This window comes from Camellia sinensis, chromosome 15, assembly GCF_055761805.1.
Source record: "Camellia sinensis isolate YWXY chromosome 15, ASM5576180v1, whole genome shotgun sequence".
In the NCBI taxonomy this organism is placed as follows: domain Eukaryota; kingdom Viridiplantae; phylum Streptophyta; class Magnoliopsida; order Ericales; family Theaceae; genus Camellia; species Camellia sinensis.
The window spans coordinates 92,436,311-92,449,416 of record NC_138975.1 but is presented as its reverse complement, the minus strand read 5'-3'; the positions used below and the strand labels follow the sequence as shown (position 1 = coordinate 92,449,416).

Here is a 13,106-nt window from a genome sequence, read left to right as displayed (position 1 = left end):
GGGAATATTATCAGAGCCATCAAAGTACTAGCCAGAGGTCTTCAGCTACATCAAACACGCAAGATGAAGAGGCCCCTTCGTTCAAGGCAAGAAAATAGTAGAAACTTTGATCTGAAGAGGAAGATGACGCAAGCGGCGACGAGAGTCCACAAAGCCCAACGAAAAACCAATCATTTCTCCGACGATTGCCCCAACTGCAGATAAGTTCTTCTTCTCTCTCTGTCTCTCTTCAGCCACTCTTGTTTCTATTTCTGTATATAAGCATTAGTTGTATGCTCTGGTATTTAATATATGTATGAAATCTCTCTCTCTCTCTCTCTCTCTCTCTCTGACCACTTTCCTATTTGAATTTGTCTTCTAAAATTAGACTTTTTTGTTTTGGTAATTAAAAAGAAAGTCCCCTACATACAAGATATGGGGGTTTTAGGACTTCCTTTGAACTACCGAGAGCACTTAGGCAATAACCGGGTTGTTTGGTAGTGGGGGGTGTGGATTTGATAACCATGAGTCGTATGCTCTTCTTTTTTTTTATGTATGAACACTCTCTCTCTATCTCTATGTCTCACCACTTTGCAATTTCAATTTGTCTTATAAATTCAAACATTCGTTAGGTAATTAAAACGAAAGTCCCCTAAAGTAGAAGAGATTGGGGTGTTAGGGCTTCCTTTTCTGATCTTCTTTGTGTTTCGATTGTGTTTTTGGGACTTGACTGTATAATGTTGTCGCACTATACCTTCTTCGCCAGATTGGAAACAGATTTTGTTTTTTTACAAAACACAAATGTAAGACTAAAGATTTATAATTGGGAACAGATTTTGGTTCTGTTTGGATTTTTGGAAACATATTTTTATTCATAATTGGAAACAGATTTTTGTTCTATTTGGTTTTTTGTAACCTGTTATGTCTAACCCATCGTCTATTTTTTTTCATTTTTGAAAGATTTTCAACCTACTAATAACTTTATAATTGGAAACAGATTTTTGGAAATGGATTTTTGATCTATTTGGTTTTTTGGAAGTAGATTTTTGGAAACAGATTCAATATTCATAATTGGAAACAGATTCAATATTTATAATTGGAAACAGATTGTTGGAAACAGATTCAATATTCATAATTGGAAACAGATTTTTGGAAACAGATTCAATATTCATAAATAGAAATAGATTTTTGGAATGTTTGGCTTTTTTTAACCTACTATCTCTAACCCATCCTCTATGTTTTTCATTTCCGAAAGATTTTCAGCCTACTATTCTGTCAAGATTTTCAAAAATTTTTGAAAGATTTGTTTATATCAATAGAGGATCACCTGAAAAATAGTTTATATTGTGTTTGATTTTTTTTTTTTTTCTGTTTCATCACCTAAAATACTAGTTTATCAGCTCTAAATGTTTTTTCATACAACAGAGGATAACCTCGAAGGTTTTTTGTTCTGTTTCATGTTTTTCATTCTGTCAATATTTTTTACAAATAGAAGATCACCTGTAAAATACTAATCATTATATAAATTTTATTACATTACAAATAACTTTTAATATGTATGATTTGCACACACACAAAAAAAAAAATTGGCATCATTTGTTAGAGTGAAATTTTATTTTGTAGGGTGCAGCTTGTTGGGTCATTTTTTGGGTTGTAGGGAGTTCCTATCCTGTTTCACAAGGGGAACAGATGTAGCACAGTATTGTAAAGAGTAGTTGCATGTGTAATGGTCTCTGGTTGGTATCCAAAAGTAAAAAAAAAAATTTGTTTCCCAGGTTCATAACCGTTTCTAAGGAGTAACAAGGGAACAAAACTGTAATATATATCGCACTGGAAAAATCACCAATTATGGAAAAAATATTGAAAACATAATCGCCAAAAGAAATATAGTATTTGTCTAATGCATACTGGTATTCATAAGAATTTCGTCTTTATCATGTTCATGTTTGTACCAGAACTTGGTGTTTATTATGTTATTATTTGTTTGATTTGCTGTGTGTGATGTCCAAATAAAAAATCTACTGCATACAAATTGTTTGAAAAAAATCAGTATGAAATTACAAAATTTGTGGACATGAAAAATGACGTCCAATGACAAACTTGTTAACACAACAAACTTATCCCATAACATAAGTGTCACACCTATTGAACTATTATTGTTGTGCTTCTTATGTCACGAAACAAGTCATCAAAGACTATATGGCCTCGTTTATGTCGACTGCCACATCAACACAACCAGGCCCTATGTGTGCTTGTGGGTACGGGCACTATGTGGTCAAGATTTATCGATTTGCAAAAAATCTAGGTCGTACGTACTACCAATGCCCTCGTTGAGTAGTGAGTACAAGCACTTTCATTTTTTTGGTGTAATTCCCTTGTCAAACCGTCACTAATACTTTTTTTAACCTCAGCCATGTGTCAATTGGATTGGGTAGTGTGACGAATATGGGCAACAAACGCCTCCTGAGAATGACAGAGACACTGTGCGTCGTTTTAAGGCTCGTTTGATTGACATTGAGCAGACTCAGTGTGCACTTAAAGTTGTGACTTGTTTTTTGTCTATCATCGTCGTTATTTTGTTGTTCCGTATGTAATATATGTATCTATGTTTACATGGTTACCCTACTACTCTATCTATACTATTTGGTGGCCCAAATAATAGTTTTATGTTATCAGTTCAGAACATGTATTACTTATCATATGTGTTCCCTGTGTTCAATGTTCTTTGCGAAGTTGTGTAAGAAAGTTATATATAAACAAAAGTGTGCATGGCAATATCGTTGCAAAACTTAACATTTATATAACTTGCGAGCATGAAGATCTTGGGTTTCTCTTGTGATTTTAACTACGTGACACGTAATACACACATAATTATATATGGTGAACATCTTTGATATAAATAATGACCATACGTAATACGCAAATTATATTGTAATTATTATAATCGCATGGCGTCAAATCGATCTGGCTCTTGTACCCCTTCTGTCAAAGGAAAGGGCCCAAAATCTAATCACAAAGCTAATTGGGACTGGGAGAACACATGTATCTTCTTGAAACTTGTTCTTAAGGAAATTGAAATAGGTAACGGGCCGCACATGTCAATCACTCAGTGGATTGATGCATGAGATTAAACAACTAAAAAACAAGCACAATCAACTGAAGTCGAAGTGGTGTGCATGATTGAAGCTGATGGATTGCCGGAAAGGCCCCACTGGAATTGGGTTCGACCAAGAGAATGGGTTGTTCAATGCATCAGATGAATGGTGGGCTAGAATGGAGAAGGTAACGATTTCAACTTATGTAACCATTTTTTTTGTTATGCGTCGGACGATTGATTATGGAATTTAATTGCAAATATGCTCGTCTCATTATATTTCTGTACTTATTTTTCTGTACAACAACATTGCTATCTTCTACCTGGTACCCAAAAATTTTATGTATTAAAATTATGAATATTGAATTTAACCACTGAATGTTAGGTTGTGATGCGATTTATGAATATTGACTATTACATTAACGATATGATTAAAAAATTTAGTTAATTAGAGTACACCAGCACAACAAACTACAAGGTTGATTGTAAATGTTGTTGACATAATAAACCAATACATAAATAAATACGTAAAACATTTATGTATATGATTAGAAACTCATGTCAAAATATAAACTGACCAATTAAATTACATGGTACACTTGCATATGATTAGAAACCTTTAAAATTAGAGTAGGTTAAATATTACGGAATGTTTGACAAGATGACGATTATTTTTTTAAATAGGAAGTTCTACCCCACATACATAACATTTCTTGGGTGACTATACAAACTAAAGTGATAGTGATGGTGCAAATCATCACAAATGTAATCCTTACAAATGCTCAAACTAATTAAAAGTATTAAACTTTATAACCAAACCAAATTAAGCTTTGTGAATTACCTAAAATTCAAATATATATAGATTAACATGTAGCTAGTGCAACTAGTCCTTGTATTAACATCTAGCTAGTACAATTTCTATATTAACATCTACCTGGTACAACTAGAAGAAATTCAAATATTATGGTAGAAAAATTACCAACTTATCTAAAAAATGACCACTACTATTAACTGTCATGAATAAAACAATTATGTACATTCCAGTTATTCACTATCACTTTTATGGAATGGGTATAATTCATCTATGATTGAATAGAAAAGATATACAACAAAATGAAATGGAACTAATATTATGAACTGGTACATATGGAATGGTTCCGTTTTTATATTATTTGTTTACTTTAAAATGAGATTTTGGCGTGTATAATTTTTTCTGCTACTGTTCATTCATTTTGTACAAAGTTCATATATAGATGTCAACATTTAACTAATTTGCTATTCTCATTCTATCATGTTATAGGTTGATTCCGTATGTTACAAGTTTAGAATGAAGCCATTGGATCATGAGGAGTTGATGCATCACGTATTCACTGGGCTACAACAATGAGTAAAAATGCTTCGACGCTTGGCGAGATGCGAAACCAATTAGAGGTGGAAGGGGAGTCCGCCGTGCTGAATTTTCTATCGGCAACAACGGATTGGGAGCATCAGAAACAGCTGACTTGATGAAATCCGCAACCATAAATGCATCAAGTAGTGGCAGCAAAAAGAGGCACTCATCAAGCACATCGATGTAGAAAAAGCGAATGACCGGGGCAGAAGCATTGGCAACAAGCATAGATGATTTAGTTAATTCGGTTAAGACCCAAAGCAGGAAACTCACTGTAAACCATGTTGTCGGCAACCATAGTGTCACTATGGCCCAAGCAGTTGGACGTCTTTATGAAATTTAGGGACTAGACCAAGCTAATCCACTGCTCTATTTTGGAATTTTGCTTATGGAGGTGCCCAATAATAGGGAGATAGTGATGAGTATTCCTTCAGACGAAGGCATTATCGGTTGGCTCCAAGTGAAGCAACAGAACAAAGAGAGCATTGCAACTGTTCCAACTCTTGCGAGCATATTGCGCAATGAAGGACTTCGCTTTTAAATATGTTTTTTTCTATTTCCCAAAGACCTGTTTTTTTAACTATGCTTTGTTTGGACCTGTTTTTAGTTGCAGTTTGTTTAAGGAGAATTGCTTGAGTTGGTTGTATATCTACAAGATTTACCTATTTTTTTAATTTAAGTAGGCAGGTTATGGCTATTCATTGCTTGAGTTTGGTTATGGCTAATTTTGTAATTTAATATTTTGACATGTTTAATTTTTTTTTTAATTGAGGTTGTTATTTGCAAAACCCATTACGAACATTGTAGCATTTGTGTCCTTCAAAGCTTTTAGGAAAGTGTAATCGAATCCTTTATTTTTCTTCTAGAAATCTTTGGTGTTGTTATCGGTTGGTTTTGGAGAAGTATAATCCAATTTAAACTTGTTGGGTTTGGTTATTCGCATTTATTCTTGTCAAAAGTTCCTTGGAGACTTAGAAATTCTATTCTAGGTCGTCACCAGCCTTCCAAAGGGTCGACCCTTACCTGGTTGTGAAGTTTTTGGAAGTGTTGCTGGAAAATAGGGTAGACACCAGTATGGGGAGGGTCGACCCTCTTATGTCTGTGTGTTAGTTGCTAGAAAATAGGGTCGACCCCCTCCTGTCTAAGGGTTGACCCCCTTGCATGCTGTCAAACATAAGTTTCTTCATAGGGTCGACCCCTGTGTTGCAAGGGTCGACCCCTGCAGACTTTTTTTTCCATATTTCAGTCTAATTTTGGGCCTACTTTTTGGGGATTTTGACTTGATCTTTTGGGTTGACTTTGGGACTTCATTTTACTTTGACCTAGAACTATAAAGAGGTCCCTTACTTAACCTTTTCTTTACTTTTTCTTCTCTTTTTTCCCTCTCCAAGCCGTGAGTCACTCTCTCCTTCTCCAAAATCACTTGTTGCTCAAAGATCTTTAGATCTACTCACTTGGAAGCATCTTCTTGCCTTGCTCCTTTAAGATTAAGTGTAGAGCTTATCAGGAGTTTCGTTTTGATCCAAGTAGAAGTTGGTTTCGACAATTTTGGAGTTTCAACCTTGTTTTGCTCATCTTCTTTTCTAAGCTTGAGATAGGGATTTTCTTTGAGTTATATATATGTTTTTCCAAGATCTAGATGATTTTTGTAATAATCCTTTGATTAGTTTTGAAAATTGATTGTTGATTTAAGAAGATGAGTGATTTTGAAAGTGGGTTTACTTTATTTTCCTGCTAAAAATAGAAATTGAGGGTTTTTGAACTATGTTGATGAAAGAAAGATGTTTTTGGTGAGATCTTCTCAAATATTTGAAGATGAATGGTTTTTGGGGAGAAAACCTAGAAATTGGAGATTTTTAAGAAACTTGTTGAAAATCTTTAGAATATGTTGTTATATTTATTTTTTGTGCCGAAATAAATGATGTTTGAAAATTGTTTATTTATTACATATAAATGATGGTTTTCCATGGAACAAGAGAATTGTTAAAGTCTTGGAAATTGTTGTTTAAATGTGTTGATATAGTCTTAAAATGACTAAGTTGTTGAAAATGTTTGAAATGTGGGAATTATGTTATCCCTTAGATGAATTGAAATAAAAGTATTTATTCATCTTGTGAAATTGCATTGGCATATCAATTCATTTGATAATGAAGAGCTTTGAAATTTGATTTGAAAACTTTGCATTTAGAAACGAATGTTGATAAACAAGTTTTCATAAAATGGTTTTGGGGTAAATACGGTTGTAAGTCTTCAAAGGCAGTGTAGATTATAGGTGTCGGGCCTTCCAGTTAATACTGGTAAAAATGATAGATTAGAGGTGTCGAGCCTTCTAGTTAGTACCAGTAAAAATGACAAATTGGTAGAACTTATACAGTCTACTTGCAGACACCAACCTAGGGATTTACGGAGTTGTATTTACTGCCCCTTGAATAAAATTTGATAAATGTTGAGTAGTTGAAATTGCATGACATCTTTGAGCATGATGGTTTTCAAAAGATGAAGGTGTGTTTTACTTTCAAAAAGGCATGGAATGGCATAAGCATTCCATCTCACGAGACTTGTATAAAATGTATATACTTTGTTAAGAATTTCTTACTGAGCTTTATGCTCACCCTATGAGATTTTTTGTGCAGGAAAAAATGTGGTGTTTTCGCCTAACTGAAGGCGTGGAAGTGTGTGTAGAGAGCATAATGTGCTTATTTGCTGTGACTCTAATTGTAAGCCAAGGGCTTTGTATGTGTAGATTTGAATAATCGTTTTGTGTAACCAGGCTCAAGCCTTGGTGTAGACACCCCATTTTTGACTGACCTTAAGACTCAGATGTCATCGATTGAGCGCTCCGTGATGGTGCATGTTGTGCTCGTTCTAAGGTTTCAGAGTTTCAGCTGAGAGCCTTACCCCCGGACCTCGGGACCCTTTTATGCTTTGCCTCGGTTTGCGAACCAGGTCTTGTTTTCTCTTCCTGAAGGAGAGAGAGGTCTCGTAGACCATCTCTCAGTGGCCGTAGGCTATTTTTCGTGGTCGTAGGCCATTTTTTTCGTTTGGAGACTAGTTTCCGATTTTCAGAGCCGTCGACCGTGCGCGTCGATTCGGGACCGCTTAACTTCCTCCGTTTGGCACGATTTTTGGTACACACATTGCTTCCTCTCTCTAGAGGGACACTGTGGCCCGAGAGACCACCTTTGTGGTCGCACGCCACTTTCAATGCTTAACCGCTTGTTTTCGGGGCACCCGGCTGCGCGTTTTGAGTTTCGAACCCTCGTTTTGCATCCGTCTTGGTTCATTTTTGGCATGAACCTTGTTTTCATTGTTTGGGAGGTGGTACAAGGGTGGGAGACCATATTTTTCCCTTGGAGATCATTTTTCTCCCGCCAGTCGATTTTCTTGTCAGGAAACTGGTCTCCTTGGTCTTTGAGCCACATTTACTAGTCTCCCACCATACCACTAGCTTGCATTTAATGTGGAGACCATCAAATGGGGCTGCCGACCACCTTTCATTGAGTTGAACCTTTTGAACTGGTCGGCCGACCAGGGTAAGTGGTCGGCCAACCACCTGAACTGGTTGGCCTGCCTCCCCCAGTTTTGTTTCTGTGAGTTGTTGCCAGCTGTTCCAGCTGGAAGACACAGACTGAATCCTCCATACACGTGTATGGAGGATCTTCAACCTTGGTTTTTAGCTTCTTTGAGAAGCTTTGGTCCCTTTTGGCTATAAAGGAGGGCCTCCCCCTCCTTTGTGAGGGTTGAGAAGTTTGTTGAAGGCATACAATACATCTCCCTCTATATCTCTCTATTTTGGCTCAAAAAGTGTATTGTTCTTACACCTTTGCACACCACCTCATAGCCTAACCTTTCCACCATTGCTTGGAGCTTCTTGGAGGCCATTTTCAGAGGTTAAGGAGTTGGGTTTTGGGTCCAGAAGTTGCTGTCTTGCTGAGCTTCAAGGGTAACACACTTTTTCCCTCTTTTAAGCTTTATTTTGATCCATCTCTTAGCCTTATTTTAATGCATATTTGAACTTTGTTGTCAACTGAAAAAAGTCTTGTTTTGAGGTCCTTTTGATGTTTGTTTAAGGCTCTTTTGGTGTTGAGGGTCTTCTACCCTCTTGCATGCCTCATTTTGCCTTGTTTTGAGCCATGCCCTAAGGCCTTTGTGTTGACCTTTGCTTGGCCTTTTAACCACTGAAATCCAGTGGATTTTTAGTGGTTAACATGTGTTTTTGAGAGCCAAAATTAGAGAGGGGTGACCCTCTCCCTCCTTGTCTTGTTCACTAGCATTTTTAGCCTTACAAAGGAGCCTTCATTTGCACACCTCCAAGCCTTGTTTCAGGCCCTTTTCAGTGACTTTTAGGGCCTGTCTAGGCTCTGTCCAAAGTTGGTTTTGTCACCTTGGGTGTGTCTCTTGCATGTGTAGAATAACCCCTCTTATAGCCTATCAAAGGAGCATGACATTCTTGCATGCATTGATCATGTTTCAGTGGGTTTTTAGGCTTTATTTGGCATGTCATGCCTCGGTCTTTTGCTGGTTTAGTGGCCTCTTGAATGCTTCACATGCTTGTAGTGTAAACCATGCTCACTAGCTTACATTGCATATGGTTTTGGCCCTTGATTCTAGCACATTTTGGCCATACTCTAAACTGATTTTGTTCATATTTTGGGCTACCTCAGCTCTGTTTTTAGGCCTCTTGGTCGAATGATGCTTGCCATGCATACTTATAATGTAATATCCTTGCCCAGCCTTGAGTTTTGGAGCCCCTTGCATGCTTAACTTGAGTTGTTTCCATGTCTTGGCATCATTGAGCATGTTATTTCAGAGCGTATAAGGTTTCCATATTCCCATGTCTTCCACTCTTTAAATGCGTTCGAGAGTTATGCTTGTATACCTCATTTATGGGCCATTGCACGAGCTTTATTTTTGTGCATTTCAAGCCATCATCTTAGTCCATTTTGCCACTATTTTGGGCCAGCATAAGGACTGTTTGGAGTTAGTTTGGTCATTTGAGCATCGCTTTGCATACCTCTAGTGTAATGTACTTCACTAGTTTCGGTATTTGAGCCTCCCAATATGCATTGTGTGAGTTGCTTGCGTGATTCGAGACCATGTTGCATGTTATTTCAGAGCTGGAACTTGTGTCATTGTATATCATATTTCATCTTTTTAATACTTTTGTAGAGTTGTATCTTGTATCTTAGGCTTTGATCCCTTGCATTGTGCATGCTTGTGTGTGTGTCATTGCCTTGGTTTCATCATGTTTGGCCACTGATTTGGGTGCGGCTGAGGTCCATCCATCTGGGTTTAAATCCATCTTGCATTGTGTATGCCATATAATTCATGTTATCGCATGTTCGATCATTGCATTGCGTATGCCTCGTTTATAACATTGCGTATATTTGTGCATTGTGTATGCATGCCATATAATCCACATGCATTGAGTATGCCCTTGATTAGTCCATAGCATTGTGTATGCTAGTTGCATGCTTGCATGTCATCCTTTGCATGTTTGCATCACTTAGTCGCATTACATTTAGGGTTGCATACTAGAGTTGCATTTGTACATGCCATGCCATTCTACTTGTTGCATTGTGTTTGAAATAGGAGTTAGTCCAAACACGGGAAACGAGGAACGTTTCATACTCCAAGTGATGAAACGTGCCTCAATTCCCGGTCGCTGACACTCTTGACCATCCATGATGGAGTTGTTGGTTTTAGTTGCTTATATGTGCATTCATGTCCCATTGAGTCGTGCAATTCGACTCCTCGGCCATCATGCATCGAGATACGTGATTGGTGGCTCGAGGATCGAGGACTACATTCCCTAGAGCTTATGCAATGACGGGGAGAATGGTCGGGCACACATATGTTGAAAATACCTTGCTTTCTCTCTCTCTTGCCTTTGTTGCAGAAAAAACAGAAATCAGGAGAATGAACTGGTTGACCTACCAGGTTTTCTGGTAGGCCGAACACCTTTTCTGGTCTTCACCACCAAAGGTGGTCGGCAGGTGGTCTCCCTTGCCCATAGCTGGTCGGCAGCCTTCCCACAACTTCCATGGGTAGAGTTTCATCTCTCTGGAGCCTCGTGCAACTTTCTGAAATCAATTGCAAACAAAGGCGAGTCAAGACATCGCGATGGATTTCCCAACAAGGTGACTCGGGCATGCATGTATCCTTTATCATTCAAGGCAGAGTTGAGGCAATACATTTCATGTAGCTTGCATGCTAGTTTATCTGCTTCTTTAGTTAAATTTGTTAATTAGCTAGTGTTGTGTAATAATTAGCTGTAATTCATTATTCATCTGGGTCGTGTCATAATTAGTTTGATTAGCTTAGATTAGCCAATTGGTTGTGTATTATTCATTCGAACCCTCCGAGGAGGGCAATATTGTAATAAGCGTGCGTGTGTGTGATGTATGTCTTCCAACCCCACGTCTTTCTCCCTTTTACTTACCTACTTTCGATGGTTAGTTTTAAGACATGTTTCAATTAGCATCTTTATGCTTCGCATGTTTGCATTCATTCATCTGTCTTGCATGCACCGGGCTCGGCGCATCATACTAACTGCATTGTACTTTAATTCCAAGTTGAATACGTGTTATCTGTAGCACCTCATATGCCATCTTAGAATAGCCGAGCCTATCTTAGTTGCATTTTGCATGTGTTGCATTAGGCATCTCAGTATAGTTAGGATTCATGCATGTTTTCTAATTAGCTTCCTTTTTTTGGCTCGGAGTACTCGGTGAGTGTTTATGCTTTAGCATCCTTGCATGCATGTGAGTGACTGCCATGATAGCATGCTTACCATGAGGCTATGTGTTTATGTGATATAACTACCTGAATGCCTGTGGGTGAAGGTTGTGTTGCTTGAATTGGAATAATTTGTCGAAACCCGTGTTTTAGCCTACTTGCGAGTAACAAACTTCAATCCATTTTCAAAATAAACGGATATGCGATGCTTTGTTCCAACTTAGGTAATCTAGTCTATACTTGTATGCTGTGTGCATCACATAGTAATTCTAGGTTAATAACCGGAATAAGAGCACATGTGTTTTCAAAAACAAGATATCATACTTAGTAGTGGCCGATCTTTGATCGGGCGAGCCGTGGTGCTCATGAAATGACATTTCCCAATCGTAACCAAGTTCCCGAGCTGAGACAACTTTTGTGATGACGGACATGTGGCTTTAGGCACGAGTCAGGATTTTCTAAATTCTCCCAAAATAAAATATTTAGGTGGCGACTCTGTATCTAGCAAAGCAGTCCATGTTTGGCACTTCTTTCTAAAATCAATTTTTCAAAACGATTTGCCGGGTTTGGACTCTTTGGTAGTTTATCGATCTTGCATTGCACTTTGCGAGATTAGATTCAGAACCGTGACATCGAGTCCGAACTGTAGTGAGCCCAATGAACAAAACAAGATTTTCCCGGGACGTTCGGGGACGTCTACACTTGGAAATTTGTAAATCCTTGGGGGTATTTGTTATTTAATTAATTGTTGTTGGATTAACTGTATTATCGCATGAAGACTATTTACATCATGTAATGCAAGTATGAGGATTTATTATCAGTTTTACTTTAAAGGGCCATGATTATTGTATTACCATTTGGGCATGAAAATTAGGGTGTTACAAGCATGATAAAATTGAACAGGTTTATGGCTGGTCCATTAGGAACATTACTGCAATGAAGGGGATAAAAGTGCAAGTTATTATTTTAAGTTGTTTGTGGACTACCCTTTTCCTTGCATTAAATCGGATAACATTGACCATTTTAATTTATGTTTTTTTAAGTTGTTTGAATACAAATGTTTACCCCATAAAATTTTGTCACCAAATTTAGTGTTCATCACAAGTTAATTGCTAATGTTAAGTTGTTTCATGTTAGGCTGTTTTACGAATTTATGTTAGGTTGTTTTATGAATTTTATGTTTATACCAGATTTGTTCAGTTTATATTTTCTGCTAATCGTTTATTTGAAGTAAACTTTTTAGGCATGAAAAGCGCTGATGACAGCGATGCGCGGATGCAGGAAATGCGTGATGATGTCGTTGCGCTCGCAATAAAGCGACAGAATGAAATAAACAATAATTATGTTGAAGTGTACAGAATAGCCTCGGACTACTACAAGACGTATGTGCTTAAAGTCCTATGTCGTGCATCTACCTTAATGAGGAGGGCATGGATAATGAAACTATATAACAGTCACAGTGGCTGATTTCTATATGAACTGTCCATGCCGAAACATGTTTTCACGTGCTTATATGCCACACTGGTGAACGACTTTGGGGTTGCATGTACCCGTGTGGGACCACGACTTGCATGTTGAGGAGAGTGTTGCAATCTTCATTCATGTTCTCAAAAACTTGCCTAACCGAGACCTCTAAGAAAGATTCCAACACTCCAGTGAAACAATATCACAGCATTTTCATAATGTTTTGAAAGCAATGAAAAAGTTCACCGTCGCTCACTATCAGCCGCCTGCAGATTTCTAAAACCAGAGGGATCCCTACTTACAGTCCCAGCCACAACATTTGTCGTTCAAGGTGTGCAAAACTATGCTTAAAATCAATTTCCATTTTAAATTCTACAAAATGTGAGTCAAAAAATGCAAGGCTATAATGAATAACTTGATGTTACTATTCAGTTGACTACT

General features: G+C 37.6%; 1 long non-coding RNA gene across 1 annotated transcript; it reads left to right on the top strand.

Moving 5' to 3' along the window:
* LOC114285816 (uncharacterized) lies at nucleotides 1-5,109 on the top strand. The gene is made up of 2 exons (XR_003637340.2): nucleotides 1-3,261; nucleotides 4,374-5,109. It is a non-coding gene; the product is annotated as an uncharacterized LOC114285816 (long non-coding RNA).
* Nucleotides 5,110-13,106: the final 7,997 nt, after the last annotated feature.